General features: G+C 43.3%; 1 protein-coding gene across 4 annotated transcripts in view; it reads right to left on the bottom strand.

Moving 5' to 3' along the window:
- Window positions 1-20,033, bottom strand: part of HIVEP3 (HIVEP zinc finger 3) — a 577,811-nt gene that overhangs the window by 69,626 nt on the left and 488,152 nt on the right. The window lies entirely within an intron of this gene.

Genomic DNA, 20,033 nt, shown 5'->3' with positions numbered 1-20,033 from the left:
GGGCCCAGGTTTAATACCCTGCATCACCATAAGTCAGACCTGAGAAATGCTCTAGTAAAAAAAAAACAAACAAGCAAAAAACAACAACCAACCAATCAAACAAAAAATGACCATTGTTGATGAGAAATTGTACCCATTTGTCAATGACTATACTATAAACCATTAACTCCCAATACGATGATAAAAGAAAAAAATAATTACCAGAGTTAAGTCAGGATTAAAGATCCAAATGTAAGATCCTAAACTATAAAATCCTTAGAAGGAAACCAAAGAAGAAATCTTCATGATATGAATTTTTTTTTCTTTTTTGCCTCCAAGGATTATAACTGGGCCTGGTGCCCGCATGGCTCCTGGAGGCCATTTTCCCCATTTTTGTTGTTGCCTTTGTTGTGCCTTTGTTGTTGTTGTTGGATAGGACATAGAGAAATCAAGAGAGGAGAGGAAGACAGAGATGGGGAAAGACAGACACCTGCAGACCTACTTCACCGCTTGTGAGGCGACCCCCTTGCAGGTGGGGAGCCGGGGACTCAAACTGGGATCCTTGCACTGGATATGAGTTTTTAATCATCTCTTGGGTATGACATTAAAGTATAAGTGATAAAAGTAAGAAGTGATAAACTAAATACCAAAATTTAACACTGTATTGAAAAATATAATCAGCAGAATGAAAAAGCAACATACAGAATGAGATAAAATATTTGTAAATCATGTGCATGACAGGATGTTAATAGTGAAGCTAGGCAGTCACCCAGTTGAGCACACACAGTAACATGGACCAGGGTTCAAACCCCTGCTCCCCACCTGCAGAGGGAATGTTTAATGAGCAGTGAAGCAGATCTACAGGTGTGGCTTTTTCTTTCCTTCTCTATCTCACCCTTCCCTTTCAGTTTCCCTCTGTGCAACCAAAGAAAATAGAAAAACAAAAAGAAAAAAAACATTTCTGCAGGGAGCAGTGGATTCATAGTGCTGGCATTGAACCCCAATGATCATCCTGGTGGCACTAAAACAATAAAATAACGTTGGAGCTGCTTGGTGGTGCACCTGGTTGAGTGCACATGTTACAATGTACAAGGACTCAGGTTCAAGCCCCTGGCCCCCACCTACATGGGGAATGCTTTGTGAGTGGTGAAGCAGTGCTGCAGTTGTCCCAACAAAATTGGTGAGAAAATGGAGAAACTGGAACTTTATACACTGCTGGTGTGAACGCAGTAAGATGAAGCCTCTGTGGAACAAAACAAACAAACAACAAACCATGATAATACTCAATGGTCTCTAGTCTATCACAGCAGATATGGAGAGGGGGGATTACTGAGGGGAGATTGGTGCCCTAAGTCTCCATGATGGGATAAAATGATGCTTTGACTGAAGGTGAAATGGACTGATATCTATCTTGATGGGAACATGGACATATATCCTTGTGATAACAAAAATCCTGTAAATCAGTATTTCCTCAATAAAGTGGTACTGGAATGAAAAAGAAAACTACAAAGTGATCTAAATAGTCAACAGTCATACTATTTAACACTTTCACCTACTAGGGAAATATATACTAAATCTAAAACACCTTTATCAGAAAAGTCCAACATGAAACAAAATGATACCACATATTGGCAACGGTTTAGAACAATTAGAACTTTTCTTGGACATTGCTGGTGGGAAGTGGAAGGTAAATAGACAGAACTATTTAGATAATTAATTAAAAAAATCTTCAAAGCCAAACACATACCAATTCCAAGACCCAAAAATTCCACTCCTACAGAAATGTGTCTGTGTGTCTATCAAAAAACATGAACAAGAATCCTCACAGTAGCTTTATTCATTACAGCAAAAACCTGGAAACAATCCAAATGCTAACAACAAATAGAATGGATAAATTGTGATATACTTATATAAGAACATATACAGTAATAAAAGGAACAAGACACTGCCATAGGCAAAAATGGAGGTGAATCGTATAGACAGATAAAACAAGCTATACACAATAAGATGTTTACTGCATGATTCTATTTAAGTTTTGAGAGCATGAAGAACTAAATTTATGGCATTAGGAATCAGAATAGTGGTAATGGTAAGTACTGGTGGGACAGGTGTGTTTGAAGGGGCATTCAGGAACTTTCAGAGCTGATGGAAATGTTCTACACCTTGATCTGGTTACACATCTACTACATGAAGGTATATGAATATGTAAAAGCTATTAGGCTTATTGAGGATCTTAGTATGAGGTGAGGCTGAAGATGAATAAAATCAATATTCAGACTTGTTTATTAAAATTAATACCCTGCAGAATTTGTCAAATGAAGAAATGAGCTTCCTGCAATCATGACACCTCTGATATCAGAAGTTGCAGGACAGGTGTATTTGCACTGCAACATGGGTTGACAAGACACAGTACCAGTGCAGGTGTGGAGCTAATTTCATTTAAAATTGTTAACTTCCCTTAAGTCTCAGTTTTTCTAGGTTCCAGAATGCAAAAAACAACCTCACTCAGTCATGGTACTCACTCTGTTATGAGAGTTGAGTGTGTGTGTGTGTCCCTTTATCACAGTTTTTTGATAGTTATATATTTTTTATCATTCTGGCAGTTCAATTTGCCACTTTCAAATAATAAATGTAATTTTATATAACTTAACATACAATACTGAAGTTTCATAACATTGGTATTACTGTCTTTATTGTAATCTAGGCTATAGGTTAATTCTAAAATTGCAGTAAATATGCATCAAGGCTGTGAAGATATCATTCCCTTGGGAACCACCTAGTGTGAGTGAACTCATGAGAGACAAATGTAATTCCAAATGACTGGAACTTTGTCACAAAAGAAGAATCTTCTATGAGTCATGAATCAGTCAATCTTCCCACATAATATTTATAATTTCTGTGCTTTTTTCTTGAGTTTCATATCTCTTTGAATTCCTGTATTGACTGATAGAAATAACTAGCTCCAGGAGTCTCCTTCCTTTGGAAAAACTGCTAAGTGATAAACTTTCTGAATTTTTATATATAAAAGGTGTCTTACTTTCATAGTTTGAAGTGGGAGAATGTTTAGATCAAAATCAATGTTCTTTACATTTCTGAAACCATTTCTCTACTGTCCTTGGACATCTTCTGTTACCCAAGTGACATTCTGTTAGACGTTTTGATGTTCTCTGAAAGCTCTGTAAATTTTTATCCTTTATATTCTGACATCTTAGCGATTTGAGTCTATGTGTTCCTTTTTATTAATTCTTGTTTGAATTCAGCATGCTCTTTCAAAGTTATGATCTGTGTTTCTTAAACACAGAAGAAATTTCTTTGGCTATACTTGTATTTCTACTCCTTCTCCTGGAATTCTGAAGTCTATTCCTAGACTTCCTACTTGATGCATTCTAAGTTACTTGGTACTGTTCTCCATGATCTGAATTTTTATTGACTTTTTCCCCCTCTATATTTGGGGCTATTTTTTTTAACTAGAGCATCAACTTGAACTTTACCCACACCAACTGTCATCTAGTTCACCCACTGATTTTTTTCAGGCATCACACTTTAAATTTTCAAAAATTGGTCTGGAGAGACAGCATAATGGTCATGTGAATGACTTTCATGTCTGAGACTCTAAACTCCCAGGTTCAATGCCCCATGCCACCATAAGCCAGAGCCGAGCAGTGCTCTGGTAAAAATAAATAAATACCATAAGCTAAGATTTCAAAATTTTTCTTTTTCATTACTTTATCACTACAGCAACTGTTTCTATTACAACTAGTACTAAAGAGATTAATAAAAATCTGTTATTTTTATTATTTTATAATAGTTTATAGTTAACAGTAAATACAGTTGTTGGTATATGTGCAAAATTTCTCGGTTTTCTGCAAAACACTACCCCCCCCAGCCCTGCTTAGGTACTCCTCTGTCATGGTGCACCAGGAATTGCAAGCCCCCTACTACCCCACTCCCCCACCCAAGTCCATTACTTTGGTGAAATACACAAAACCCCATCCAAGTTCTGCTTTGTGTTTCCCAATGGGGCCCAAACTATTCAATGGAAAAACAAATACTGTTGGGAAAATTGGGTTGAAATGTGCAGAAGAATGAAACTGAATCACTACATTTCACCACATACAAAAGTGAACTCCAAATGGATCAAGGATTTGGATGTTAGACCAGAAACTATCAAATACTTAGATGAAAATACTGGCAGAACTCTTTTTCATCTAAATTTTATAACCATCTTCAGTAACTAGTCTAATGGCAAGGAAGGCAAAGATAAAAATAAACAAATGGGGCTACATCAAATTGAAAAGTTTCTGCTCTTCAAAAGAAATTACTACCCAAGCAAAGAGACCCATTACAGATTGGGAGAAGATCTTTACATGTCACACATCAGACAAAAGGCTAATAACAAAAATAAATATAGTTTAGCGAAATAAAGATTTCACTAAACTCGGAAACAAACAAAACAAAGAAATGATCCCATCCAAAAGTGTGGAGAGGATATGAACAGAATATTCACCAAATAGGAGCCTAGTGGTAGCACATTGTATTAAGCGCACGTGGTACAAAGTGCAAGGACTGGAATAAGGATCCTGGTTCAAGCTCCTGACTCCCCACCTGCAGGGGAGTCGCTTCACAGGTGGTGAAGCAGGTCTGCAGGTGTCTGTCTTTCTCTCCTCCTCTCTGTCTTCCCCTCTTCTCTAGATTTCTCTCTGTTCTATCCAACAATGACAACATCAATAACAACAATAACTACAACAATAAAACAAGGGCAACAAAGGGAAAAATAAATATTAAAAAAAAGAAAAACATGTTTAAAAATATTCACCAAAGAAAAGATCCAAAAAGCCAATAAACATGAAAAAATGCTTGGGTGGTAGCACAGCGGGTTAAGCGCATGTGGTACAAAGCCCAAGGATGGTGTAAGAATCCCAGTTTGAGCCCCCAGCTCCCCATCTGCAGGGGAGTCGCTTCACAGGTGGTGAAGCAGGTCTGCAGGTGTCTATCTTTATCTCCCCCTTTGTCTACCCCTCTCTCCATTTCTCTCTGTCCTGTCTAACACCACCAATAACAATAACTACAACAGCAATAAAAAAGGGCAACAAAAGGGAAAAGAAAAAGAAAAACTTCCCCAAATCACTGTCAGAGAAATGCAAGTAAATACAGCAATGAGATACCACTTCATCCCTGTGAGAATATCACACATTAGAAACAACAGCAGCAACAAATGCTAGACAGGTTGTGGGGACAAAGGAACCCTCCTGCACTACTGCTGAGAATGAAAATTGGCCCAGATTCTGTAAAGAGCAGTCTGGAAAACTCTCAGAAGGCTAGGAGTGGACCTACCCCATGACCCTGCAATTCCTCTCCTGAGGACATATCCTAAGGAACCAAACACACTCATTCAAAAAGATGTGTGTATACCTATGTTCATAGCACAATTTGTAATAGCTAAAACATGGGAGCAACCCAGGTGTCCACCAACAGATGAGTGGCTGAGATAGCAGTCTTATATATACACAATGGAATACTACCTAGCTATTAAAAATGATTAGTTCACTTTCTTTACCTCAGTTTGGATTGAGCTTGAAGGAACCATGTTAAATGAGTTAAGCCAGGAAGAGAAGGATGAATATGGGATGATCTCACTGACCGAAGTTAAGAAATAAGTTTTCATTTTATGATTCTTGTATTTGAACTATGTGTTTCCTTCAAAGGAAGCTCTTCTTTTTTCCACTACGATGATGATGATGATGATGTTGGTGTCTTCCTCATTTGGTGATCCTGGTTGCTCATAGATATTTATGAGTGATGAACTACGTTGTGAAGCTAGTATGTTTTTTATCCAGGTAACAGGAACTCAACTGTAAGAGCAGGTTAGACAACATAGTGCATTTCTCTCTTGTGCCCAAGTATAAGAGGCATGCAACTGACATGGCTGGTAGCTTCATACTGTGGGTATCTTTGCTCTTGTTCTTTCTGTCATCCACAGCTTTTGTTTGCATCTCTCACCATCACATCCACACCTTTCTCAAGGAAAAACAAAGGGGAGGGTAAGACCAGAAATAACCTGTGTCATTTTTTTATTTCATACCAGCTACAGGGCCACATCTCACTAACCAGATTCTAGTTTTTGTCTGAATGGTTATGTACCCTGCTAAAATTCCCATTGCATAGGAAAAAGAAATGCTACTGAAACATTTAACTGGATAGAGCTTCCTGTGATGTCACTGGTTTGTTTTTCTATCAGGATCACTCTTGAATGTGATGGTGAAATCACGAATTCATTCTATGGTAGAGGTTTCTGGAAGAGGGCTCTCATGGAAGAAGAATTCTAATGGCAAGTTTTCCTGTAAGGCTTGTGGAGAAGAAGCTGGCCAGGGCCTCCCATAAGCATCAAGAACAGGGTAGGGGTAGGGGAGATGGGGCTGGAAACTGAGCTACCTACAATTCTTTGCTTGCTCTCTGCCATGCTGCCTGGAGTAGTGCTCGGAACTCCCTTCACTAAGCTTCTTCCTCAAACCTTGGGCCAATTAATTTCCTTAGAAGGCACTTCTTGGGATTTGGCCTACTGGCAAAGTGAGAAAGTCAAACTGCACTTGCTCTTCTGAAAATTCTTTAATGGACTTTAACCTGGCTGCCCACCCCTGTTCTTTTGTAGATTCTCTCCCTGAATTGGGATAAAATCACTTGGACTCTGGCCCCTACCATGCTGGAGAAGCTTCCATGCTGTGCTTGGAGTCTCTCTCTCTCTCTCTCTCTCTCTCTCTCCCTCTCTCCCTCTCTCCCTCTCTCCCTCTCTCCCTCTCTCTCCCTCTCCCTCTCCCTCTCCCTCCCCCTCTCCCTCTCTCTCTCTCTCTCTCCTTCTCTCATGCTTACTCTCTGGAAAAGTCAGTCAGGAGCAGTGATGACAAAATAACATAATTCAGGCTCTGAGGTCTTGGCTGTGGAATCTGCTGCTCAGATTTCTCTGTCTGTACAGTTATGTGGGATTATTATCTTTCTGAGATTACTTAGCATATTGGTCCGTAGGATGCACACTCTTGCTTTCTAATATTCTGGTATCATCACTGGGGCTCAGTGCTGGCACTGTGAAGCCACAGCTTCCAGGAACTATTTGTTCCTCCCCCAGCCTCTTTCTATTTTGTTTGGTAGGACAGAGAGACACTGAGAAGGGAGAGAGAGAGATAGAAGGAAAGAGAGGAAGACTGACATTTGCAGACCCACTCCACTGCTGATGAAGCCTCTCCCCTGCAGATGGGGAGTGGAGGATTAAACCTGGGTCCTTGCAATGGTAATGTGTGCATAGAGAGAGGCACATATCAGGGTGATTCTAATTCTGAGAGCAACTATGCAACCAGCTCAGCTTCTTGAGTTTCACCAGGGTTTAATACTTACTGAATTCTGACTACAATCTCAACTCTCTTTAAATTTTATTTATTATTTGATAGAGACAGAGAAATTGAGAGGGAAGGGGGAGGTAGAGAGAGGGAAAAAAACAGAGAGACACCTGCAGCCCTGCTTCACCACTTGTGAAGTTTTCTCCCTGCAGGTGCAGACCAGGGGCTTGAACCTGGGTCCTTGAGCACTGTAATGTGAATGTTTAGCAGGTGTGCCACCACCTGGCCCCTAATCTCTTGCCAAGAATTTTCATTTCTAGTCCCAACCTGGGATTTATCTATTTTGATGACACCTGAGCTCTAGAAGCACTAGAAGAATGCATCATTTGTGTCCTTGAGGGAAGCAGGCTTCAGTGTTCTAAAATCTAAGACTCTCCCTCACTCTAAAAAAAATCTTTCTCGGGAGTCGGGCTGTAGCGCAGCGGGTTAAGCGCAGGTGGCGCAAAGCGCAAGGACCGGCATAAGAATCCCTGTTCGAACCCCGGCTCCCCACCTGCAGGGGCGTCGCTTCACAGGCGGTGAAGCAGGTCTGCAGGTGTCTATCTTTCTCTCCTCCTCTCTGTCTTCCCCTCCTCTCTCCATTTCTCTCTGTCCTATCCAACAACGACAACAACAATAATAACTACAACAATAAAACAACAAGGGCAACAAAAGGGAATAAATAAATAAAATAAATATTTTAAAAAAATCTTTCTCCTCATCCTCACGAAAAAAAAAAACTTTCTCCTCATCCCCAAGGAAAAAAAAAAAAACCCTCTCTCCTCATCCTCAAGAAGACAGAAGAAGTCAAGTATGATTTTCCAAGGTTGTGTTAAAAAAAAAAAGAGAAAATAGATGGTTGCAATTCTATCCTTTCCTCTGCCCAAATGAGGTGATTTTGAAAATTCTACCCTGGAAGAATGCTGGGGGCTGGGAGTGTGGGGCAGGAGGTGGACCCTTTGGGAACCACTGCTCTGTTTCCCAAAGCTACAAGGACAGGCCACTAACACATTGTAATCAAGTGCATGAGTGAGCAAACAGAATACACACATGCTGAATTGTAGGTATTATAATGAACCCCAGTTTCTCCACAGCCCAAGTCTTTCCTTTGTCTGCACACAGGATCCGGCTCATCTCTGTATTCCTGCCCCATCCTAAGCCTGAGAAGTAAGGTGTCCTGAACTCAGGGAAGCTGGAGCGCTCTGCGGGTGTGAAAGATGGATTCACCAAGAATTAGAGTCACTCTACTATGTGCCTCCCTCCAGAGTCCTCCCACCTTTCATCTTTGCACAGGAGAAAATGGGCAGAACTGAGACCTTAAGAGCTGATACCTTGGTGCCTTTTCCCTTTACCCAGAACTCAGAAGACCCAGCAGTACTTCCTGCTAATCCTGTCATAATAGGACAACTCTGCTGGTTGTTGCCCCTGCCAGTTTGGCAGGATTAATACAGCACCTCCTCCCAGAACACAGCCCAGGGGGAATTCAGAAAGAAGATCCACTGGGTATCCTAGGGAAGGGTATGGTGGAGGGCAGCCAGGAGTGCTGGGTGCTGAGTCATCTCCCTAGATGCCAGGCAAGGCACAGGCCTGTTGGCTGGCCTTCAGGGACTCCCCACTCCCTTCCCTGGAACTCTGCACTCTTCCAACATGCTCCAGTCCTCTCCAAATGGGCTTCCCAATAAGTTTTGGCGTGAGTGTGACTTCTCTTTCCCAAACAGGGTCATAGCCTTGCCTTCCTGTCCAGGCTACTCACAGCTCTCCTCTTTATGGAATGACCACTGCCAACTCTTGATTGCTTGCTCTGTGCCTGGGGCTAGGTTCCAGACAGTTCATAATGTATCCCCTCACTTGCTCTAATTGCTTCTCATGCTGTATCTCCAGCTACAGATTTTCAAAAGCATGTGTGTGCTGCAATCCCTGGTATGTTCTCTATGTCTGCTTCCTAGTAGGCACTCACAGGCTTGGTGAGCAAAGGAGTGAATGAAGCTTCGTTTGTGGGAAGTTTGAGTTAATGGGTCATTTAGAGAAGTCATCTTCCTTTCTAGAAGAAGAAAAAAAGGTGTGGGGGGCATTTTCTAAAACCGGGGAGTAGAGTGATATATTAATGAATACAGTTATCTAAATGTTAACTATTTTCCCCATCAACATAACTTTTTTGGAACCAGCTATATTAGATGGTATCTAGTATAATTCATATACCACAAAATTCACCCTTTTAGGTGTACAATTAAAAGTGATTCTTTGTGTATTTATAAGGTTGCACAGCCTTCAATAGAGACTCCAATCACCCCAAGAAAGAACACTGTACCCATTAGCAAGCACTCCTCAGGTCCCTCCCTGCAGTCCCTGGCACACACTAATTTATCAACTTTGCCTTTATGAATTTGCTTCTTTTGGATATTTTATACAAATGAAATTATACAACATGTGATTTTTCACTTAGCATGACGTTTGTATCAGCATTTCATGGTATTTTTCTTTTTTAAATATTTATTTATTTTCAATAATATAGGTAGATAGATAGACAGACCAAAGCGTTGCTTGGCTCTGGCTTATGGTGATGCTGGGGGTTGGACCTGGTACCTCAGAACCTCAGTCTTTTGCCAAACAATTATACTATCTCCCCAACCCACACTTCATGTTTTTTGTTAAATAATTTCATTATTTATTCATGAGAAAGATAGAAGGAGAAAGAGAAAGAACCACACATCACTCTGGTACATGTGCTGCCAGGGACTGAACTCGGGACCTCACGCTGGAGAGTCTAATGTTTTATCCAATGCACTACCTCCTGGACCACCATGTTTTTTTTTTTTTTTCTTTTCTTGAGTGCCCTGACCCCTGGGTGCTGAGGCTATAATATTTGTGAGATACAGACTGGAAACAGCTTCTTTGAACCAAGCCCAGCAGCAGATGAGAAAGACATAGTGGGAGTCATGCAGGACACTTCAGTCACAGCACAAGTAGATTGAAACCAGCAGAAGAGATAGTGACTAGGAACCACTCACACACGAGAACTGCACTTGAATGTTCTGGAAGATCTGGGAACCCTGCAGTTTAGTCCTCAGTATAGAGCCTCAGGGACCAGCTATCTGTAAATCTGATTCTCTGGTGGGGAGACAGGCCCAGGCCTACTATTCTGAGTCTAACAGGACAACTCCACTTCCAAGATGGCCTCAGAGCACAACAGGAGGTACAGGGTGTCAGGGGCTCAAATATTAGGGTACAGTGCAGTCAAGGGACACCCCAACAGCCTCACCAACCACTGGATCTATCCCAGGCATCACTTAATTGGGCAGCAGATCCTGGATGGACATCACAGCAGGCTGAGTAGAACCAAGAATACTTAGACCATGGACAGTTTGGTCTAAGTATTAATTAATTAATTAGCTACCTAGCCCCTACTGTTTTTTTTTTTTTATGCAACTCTATCTCCATAGAGGATCCTAGGTGATTTACAAAAACAAAACAGGAACACAAATTAAAAATGACAAATCTACCCAGGGGAATTGGAATAGTTTGGCTGCATAAAAAGGTGAAAGGATGCAGACACACAGCTCTGAAGGGTTCAGTGATTATCTTGGGTCCTGGGATCAGAAAACAGCATACTCACAGGCAATGGAAGAACAGAAGTGCCCCACACTACCCAGTACCACCAGAATCCTGGCAAGAAACAAACCAGTTCCCCAGGAAAAGCAAAGCTCTTGTGGACACTAGGACCCAAAGGGACTTTCTCTCAAGCTGCTTTGAATAGGGAGCCCTTTGTGAAATTAAAGCTACAGTAAGACTTGAGCTCCCACAGGCCAGCACCAGGCTCAGAATGCCAGGTGAGCCCAATATGAGCTCTTCTTGGGGAGATATTATGCACTGGGTGACCAGCATCACTAGTTTTGACAAAAACACACTATCTATACTGTTATTTGTGTAATATTTCACTACATTCTGACTTGAAACTGGTTTGCTAAAACACAATCTCATCTAAGCTATCAGTATGGGCATATTTCCCAACTCAAAAATTTTTTTTAACTAAATAAATTACTATCAAACCTAAGATTTTGAGAGTGGGGGGCGGTAGCATAATGATTATGAAACAGACTTGAATGCCTGAAGCTCTGAGGTCCAAGGTTTAATGCCCCATACCACCAAAGCTGAACAGAGTTCTGATAGAAATAATAATAAAAGTTAAATTAAAATGAGAAAAGCTACAACCAGATTCTAAAAACAAAATAAAACAAAACAAACAAAGAAAAACAACTAAGGATTTGATCCATGCCCCTCTAAAACCTCTTTCTGTTCTATACTAGTGTTTTATGTGGGAATTATGCCCCCTCCCAGGATGCAAGGCCCATGGCCTGCCATGGATTGCAGAGCCCTCCCCCTATCTCTCCATGGATAGGAGAATAGAGATGAATCCTAGAGAGCCTTGTTTGAGGCCTCCCCATCATGCCCACAACTGAAGATGCATAACAGCCTTTGCCTGGGCAGCATTCAGTTTAAAATCACATGCATCAGACACACGTGACATCCAATAATTTAGAGAGCCACATGTGGAGTCCAGGGGGCAAAAGGGACTTGCCCAAATCACAAGGTTAGTGACAGGGCAGGTGTCAGGACTTCCCAGGCCTACCTTTGTCACTGCCTCACACAGATGGGTGAGTTTGCACATAATCAGACTAGAGCTCACCAGGGAGTCTGTCAGCAAGAGTTGAATTCAGAGAGGAAGTAACAAGAGAGAAGGGACCATTCCTACTTCAATCACCTGGGTAAACCCAGTACCCAGCATTCTGCCTGGCTCATAGTAGGTAAACATCCAGAGCAGGGTGACAGTCACCTCCAGGAAGGGGTATGAGACCTGTGATTAAGAGAGACATTCCTAGCAGAGCTGCCTTTGTCTTAGCAAGGTGGTGGGCTCAGTGCAGTTTGTCACATGTATTGAAATTTTTACTGTTGTTTGATTTTTTTTTTCCTCCAGAGTTTTCACTGGGCTTGGTACCAGCACTACTGCTTCTGGAGGCCATTTTTCTCTTCTTCTTATTATTGTTTTATTATTGGATAGGACAGAGAGAAATTGCAAGGGGACAGGGAGATAGAGGAGGGAGAGAAAAATAGACATCTGTAGACCCGCTTTGCTATTTGTGAAGTGTCCCCACCTGCATGTGGGGAGCCTAGGGGCTCAAATCCAGATCTTGCACTAAGTACTGTGTATTTAACCAGGTGCATCACTATCTGGCCCCTGACTGAAATATTTTTATATAGAAAGAGAAAGCAGAGAGGCAGAGAAAGGGAAGAGAGGGAGAGAGGGAGAGAGGGATAGAGGGAGAGAGGGAGAGAGAGACGGCACAACACTAAAGCTTCCTTCACTGCAGTGGGGACTGGGGGCTGGACTGGAACTTGGGTTATACACATGACAAAGCAGCACTTTAGTCAAATGTGCTTTTTTGCTGACCCTGGTTGAAATATCTTTTAATATAAAACATAAACACAAAAGTAAATCAATTATCCTTCTCAGTGTGTTTTCTTTCTGATAAAACAACACTCTGATACCTCTGAGGAGCTCCACACCAGAGCAAAGAGTGCTTCTGTAAAACCAAGCCACCACCAATGTCTTTATTCCTTGCTTGCAAATCAAAGGATACACACACACACACACACACACACACACACACACACACACACACACGCACACACTCACACACACACACACACACACACACACACACACACACACACACACACACACACACACACACGAATAGGCTAACTAGTCAAGTTCCAGTTGAGAGCATACTTTAAGGTTGCCAAGCTGGATCCATAAACTCTCCAAGTCTCAGAACTGGAAGGGACTTTCTAGGGCAAGTTCCCTACATCACAGAAGCCTCCAGTACAGACTGTCCTCAGGGGGCCACTCACCAGCTGAGGCCACAGCAGTGGCTCTCTCGTGTGTATGTGTGTGTGTGTGTGTGTGTGTGTGTGTGTGTGTGTGTGTGTAGGGGGGCTAGGTGGGGGTAAACTAGCAGAGGTGGTATTTTTATAAAAATGGAATCCTCCTATGTGCACCTCTCTGTACCATACCTTTCTCATGAATAAGCTTTTTAGGTCAGAGACCACCCTTTTTTGAGCAGCTAGTATGTACAAGGGAGAGCTGTGAGCACCTCTGATTCATTAGGTCTATGGGGAAGGCACTATTATAAGTACCTACTTACTGATTTTGTGTGAGAGATCAGAACACAGCCTTATTCATATGTGGTGCTGGAGATTGAACCTGGGGATGCACACAGGCAAAGAATGCACTCTACCCACTGAGTAATCTCCCTAGCTTCCAGGCACTATTACAGTAATTCTTACTTGTTACCAAAGAGGAGACTGATGGTTAGAGGTCATGTAATAAAAGTGTCTAAGGGGTGTGTGAGTGTGGTAGGCGGGATCTAGATCTTATCTCTGGAGTCTGTCTTCAGGCTTTCATTTCTCTCTCTCCTTTTTAAAGATTCGTTTATCTGCACCCCAGGAGGTGGCACAGTGGCTAAAGCTTTGGACTCTCAAGCATGAGGTCTTGAGTTCAATCCCTGACATCGCATGTGCAGGAGGGATCCTCTGGTCCTTTATTTCTATCTCTTACTCCCCATCAATAATACATAAACAATTTTAATAAAAGACTTATTTATGAGACCCAGAGCACCACTCTGGCATATCTAATGCCAAAGATCAGACTCAGGATTTCAAGCTTGAGAGTCCAGTGCCTTATCCACTGTGCCACCTCTCAGGCCATAGGCCCTGCATTTCTCCTATCCAAGTACTAACCAGGCCTGATCCAGCTTAGCTTCCAAGATCAGACAAGATCGGGTGTGTTCAGGGTGGCATGGCCATAGACAGGCCCTGCATTTCTAACTACTGTCTTTCATTGTCTTTCTTACTACCACCTTAAAAAATGAGTTGTTGAATGATGGGCCACAGTTTGAATTAAATACATAAAAATAATTTTATTTAATTAAATTTTTTTAAATTCATCTATTGTTGTTTTCATATATTTACTACTACGATTGTGCAATAAATACTCTTTGTATATGTAACTTTATAGACTGTTTGCTTTATTCCATAAGCCTGATTCCCAGAACGAGGGGTCAGAGAGTGTGCTTTGGATTGGAATAGCTATGATGTCTATTGCTGAGGTCCCTTCCTGAGGATGAATCATGTGACATCCACTCACTGGCTCTGATTCTGTCCTGAGGACACATCTCTGACCCTTCTCCCCAAGACCACCCCTGAATGTCTGCAGACAGCTTTCTCTCCCTCAGCTTCCTCTAAGACTCCCCTGACCACATGGCCAGGTGTCTTGTAAGGCTAGTCCAGGCACCTCTATAAGAACAATAGCCTCTGAAAATTGCCCTGTTACCCTGGACAGAGACAAGTGGCGGTGGTGGAGAGTGGTGATGGAGATGGTGGTGGTGGTGTCTATTTTCTGATGTCAATAGTGCAGGAGGAAAGAGGCAAGGCAGTATGGTTCAGAGTTCTTATCTTCAGCTTCCCCAAGCTACATGTCTTCCTGAGGAGAGGTCCTCAGAGGGCTAGGGAAAGAGCACACCAATTGTGTAATGGACTTCTTTGCCTAAGGGGCCAAAGGCTCCAGGTTCAGCCCCTAATACCCCCATGTGCCTGAGATGAAGAGCGCTCAGATTTCTTTCTCTCTAAGGGAGAGAGAAAGAGACAGACAGACAGACAGACACACACACACACACACACACACACACACACACACTGAGAGAGGAAAAATCTTAAAAACAGAGGCCCTTTGAGAGATATTAAATACTGATTACATTCTACTCCTACACCTTAAAAAAATGGGCTCATTCTTTACTTAGAGAAGATGCCCATACATTTGAAGGCTGAAAGATTGACAAGTATCTTCTAAGCCAATGCTTCGTTTAACAAATGAGTCCTGGATGGCAATGACTAAGCCAGGGTCCCACACTTGTGTGGTGGCATTTACACAAGTTGGGAGCAGGGTCACTGAGGGGTACTTTCCTCTCTGCCTGCTGGTTCCTAGGAACTGTCTTACTAGAAAGGCAGAGTGTAAATATTTTGCTAAGTAGCCAAGAGAGGAAACTTACCCAGGCTGAGCTGCCCTGTGCTGGGTGCTGGCCATGGACACAATGCTCAATGAGGGCCATTATCTAGGAAGGGAGGGCTGTTTGTTCCGCTGCAGGATGGTGCCAGAGCCCGGAGCCACCAGGCTTGCCACTCTGGCTGACATACAGAAGAGTCTCCTCGTGCTCAGCAGACTCTGTGGTTATGCAATACTGGGCCAGGAGGTTAACTCTCCCCAGATGGGAGCCAAGCCTTGTTCCTTCCTGCCTGAGCGTGTCCATCTGAAAATGCTCAGGATTGAGGGCCCCAGTGTTTGCAAGAAGTGCCTAGGCTCTGAACCTGCTGTTTATCCCAAAGGGCCGAGTGTGGCTATGTCTGTAGCTTTTAGTACCCTTATGCAGAGGCCCTGGGGCCCAGCCTTAGGGTCTTCCCACTGCTCTGGGCCTTGAAGCCCTGCTGCTAGTCTGTGGCTCTGTTGGCCCGCTGCCTTGAATACTCCTGCCAGCCCCCCTCTCCCACTCTTTCTCTGTCACTTGTGTCTTATCTAAGCACTCCTTTCTTACTAAAGACAAGTTCATTCTGTGTCCTCAAATCACTCCCTGACCACCCCAGGCTGAAAGAGGGAATTTTCAAGAGCTTTTGGAAGTCATCTACCCATCTGGTCATTTTTCCAGATGAGGACGCTGAGGATTAGTGAGGTAGTCAGTCTGCAAGTGTGAATGTGGGATATGGGGATCTCCTCCTTAAACTCTAAAGACCTCATTTTCCACCCATCAGTCAATCACAGGGCTTGTCCTTCAGACTGTTTCCAGAGTCTGACCACTTTCCAAAGGCTTTGCAGTCACTGCCCTGCTCTGCTCCCTATCACTTTCTATGATGTCATCAGGCTCCCAGCTGGCCTGGCTCAGTGTGGCTTTACACACCACTGCTGGGGTGAGAGAATTCTTAGGATACTTGGCGAACCTGTTCGCTGAGCTGGAATCTCCAACAGCATGGCAGCTGCTTACTTCCTCTCTTCAGCTTCCTCTCCTCCTACTCACTCCCGCCACAGTACTGCTTCCTGCTCTAGGTGTGACCCCATCTCTACCCAGTCAGCCTTCCCCAGACCTCACAGTGCCCACTTTCTCACACCTCAGGTTTTTGCTCAGATACCACCTTGCCAGTCAGACCCATTGGACCACGTGGTTTCTTCCCTGTCATCTCTTTACAAACCACACATTTTACTCAAAAGATAACCTCACTGTGTTTAGTTTATAGATAATTTCATAGACAATCGATGCTTATCTTTACCATCTCCAAAAATATCCAGTTTGAGATAAGATGACAATGTTTCTCTTTACTCCCTCAATTCCCACTAGAACATAGCTCCAAGCAGCAGGAATTTGTGTTCTCTCAGCAACATAAATGCATGGCTCCTACTGCCTAGACTGACATTAATGATGAGCCACCTTTCTGAGGATGGATGATGGAGGTGAGTGGGTTTGCCACTGTGACACTGTGTGTATGATATAAGGAGAGGTATATGTGTGAGTTTGGTAGCACAGCCAGGATTAATGGAAGGAGAAACTTCCAAGGCTCCAGAGAAGTCAGCTGGGAGGTTGCCCAGATGATCTATTTTTAGGGCCTTATGGGGAAAATGCTCAGCCTCATGGGCTTCAAGTGCCCCTCAACCCCAGCTCCCCAGGCCAGGAAGCTCTGCTCCAGAATAGCACATTCATAGATGTGGCTGCAGTGGTGCTCAGGTGGGGCTGTGATGACTCAGATCAGGCTGGCCCCTTCCTTCTTCCAGGCACCTTGAATTTGCAAGTCCAAGAACCTTTGTTTGCTTCCTTTCTTCTCCTCTCTTTCTCTCCCTCTCTTTCTTTTCAAATTTGATAGGACAGAGATAAATTGAGAGGGGGAAGGAAGAAAGAAAGAGACACCTTCTGCCCCACTTTGCAGGGATTTGAACCTGGGTCCTTATGCATGGTAACATGTGCACCTCACCAGCAATGCCACCCCTCCCCATATTTGCTTTCTCAGAGATCTCCAGGGGGTGATTCATATACCCCACTGGTTTGAGGGGACATGGAGGCTTATAGCTGAGTTCTTCTGCAAAGAGCTTTATCCTCCCTGCCCAGATAAACATCTGCCATGTGGATAGAGATGGAAGGGAAGAGAAAGAAAATGAGATAGACTAAGGAGAGGACGGTAAATGTTCCTAGCCACAAAATAATATCCAGAAATCATGCTGGCTAGAGCTGGGCAAGGACAGATCAACAGGACTTGTCCAGACAGGTGAGGCCAGCAGTCTGGGCCTGCATTCCCTCTCCCACACCTGCAGCTCTGCAGGCCTGAAGAACAAAGCCCAGGCAAACAGGAACTCAGAATTTGGGTCTTATTTTGATTGACATTTTTATTTACCCACAGCATAATTTCTTTGAGGCTGGCTGTGGGGTGTGGGGAAGGAGGAACGGCTTGCCCTGGGTTGGTCGGGAAGATCTCCCTTTTTTGGATTTGCTTCATCCCATCTCACCCTTCTGGGCACAACTCAGATCCTGAGAACCACTGAGGCTTTTCTTCCTAAAATCCACATGCTTGCTCCTCAAGGTCCCTTAATCCCCTCCAGTAACTCTCACCTTCATGAATTAGCTGCTTTGGGTAGAACTCCCCAGTCCTACATTTCCAGCAGTCTGTAATATTGGCTGGGGAATCCCATTGGCCTTGAAAATTCAACAAGTTCAGCATCAAACTCAAATCAAGAGAGAAGGGAGATGGGGGGAGGGAGATGGAAAAAGAGAGAGATATACAGCACTACTTCATTACTTCAGCACACATGAAGTTTCCTCCTTGCAAGTGGGGACTGGGGACTTGAACTGTAGCATGTATGCTTAATCCAGTGCACCATCACCTGGCCTCATTTCTTGCCATTTCTCAATGAAGAAAGCCTTTTTGACTTCCCTCGCTCTGAAAAATCCTCCCAGTCTGCAAAGTGCAACTCAATGACTTCTCCCTCTTTTTAAAGGTCAGAAACACTGCTGGTCATCAGCACCACACACACACACACACACACACACACACACACACACACACACTGGCACACACTGGTGGTCTCCCATGCAGTTGCTGGCTGGTTTACCTAACCCTGCCCACTTCCTAGCTTCCTTTTTTATAATTAAAAAATTATTTATAAAATGGAGATATTGACAAGACCATAGGATAAGAGGGGTATTCCACACAATTCCCACCACCAGAACTCCCTATCCCATTCCCCATCCACCCCCCCGCCCCACGGCTTTCCTATTCTTTATCCTTCTGGGAGTATGGACCCACTTCCTAGCTTCCTAACTAGAATGCAGGTTCTCTGAGGGCAATTGCCCATCTTGGAGACTCTTGTGTTTCATAACAAATGTTTACTGAGCATCTAGAAAAATTAAAAAAGATACTGCAGGAGAGCACAGGGGAAGAAGGCAGAATTCCTGCCTGGAGGCATCTTCTCTAGGCAAAGACAACAGAGTGCTCACACAGGCAAATAAACAAAGACAGGGATTACAGGTTCCCAGGGCAAAAGCTTGCTCCCACAGGGGAGAGGCTTTTGGGGGAGGAAACACTAGAAACTAGGAACTTGGGTGCACAAAGATGAAAGTATGAGGACTTCTCCAGGAGTGGGAAAGGAGGAGGAGGAACAGGATGGGCATGAGGAAGAATGGTCTGGCTGGGAATGCTGAGCTAAGGGACTGGCCTCATCCTGTAGGTGAGGGGTTGGCAGATCCACCCCCTGCCTGTTTATGTCACTCTTTATTGGAACACAGCCAGGCTCATTCTTTCACATGTTGTACGTGGTCACTTTCATGTTGCAATAGCAGAGTTAGTAGGTGCAAGAGAGACAACTGTGTGGCTAGCCAAGCTTAAAATATTCATTGATGGTGGGGACTGCCCCCACTCTCCAAAGGGAGTGTGGTTCAGCCTACTCTGCCACTTGAGGAAGACTGGTCCTGAAATAAGTACAGCCTAGAATGTTCCTAGCTGTGACCATGGACTGTGAGTTCAGACTGACAGGGACTCAGAGGCTACATGGGCTCCTATGACAAATATGAATATATATGGGCCTTAGATGAGCAATGGAGTAAACAGTTAATGGTATTTATATACTTTCCTGATATTTGGAAGCTACTCTCTGCCCTAATCCAACTTTCTAGACCTATTCTCAACTCTGACACCACCTTCCCAGACAATTAACACTTATATGTTAGTTATCAAATAACACTTGTATGTTAGTTATCAGACTTAGGCAAAAATTACTAGTCACTCAGAAAAAAAAAATTACTGAGTCCCTCAGAACATACCTAAACTAGACTTCCTAGCTTCTTTTTACACAAAGAACCCTAATTCTATCTGCTCTACTGCTACCTTTGAGTTCCTGTTTATTAAACAATTCGTCTTGCTTTATATCTTATCACGTTTCAGCCACTAAGTTGCAGATACTATCATGATTCCATCCTGACTCAGATGGACAGGTGACCTCACCAGTGTGTCCCAAAGTCTCACCTCTCTAGAGCCTACCCCATCAGGGAAAGATAGAAACAGGATAGGGGTATGGACTGACATGCCAACACCCAAGTTGAA

Source organism: Erinaceus europaeus, chromosome 13, assembly GCF_950295315.1.
Source record: "Erinaceus europaeus chromosome 13, mEriEur2.1, whole genome shotgun sequence".
NCBI lineage: Eukaryota > Metazoa > Chordata > Mammalia > Eulipotyphla > Erinaceidae > Erinaceus > Erinaceus europaeus.
The sequence above is the reverse complement of the archived record's forward strand: the minus strand, read 5'-3'. Positions and strand labels throughout refer to the sequence as shown.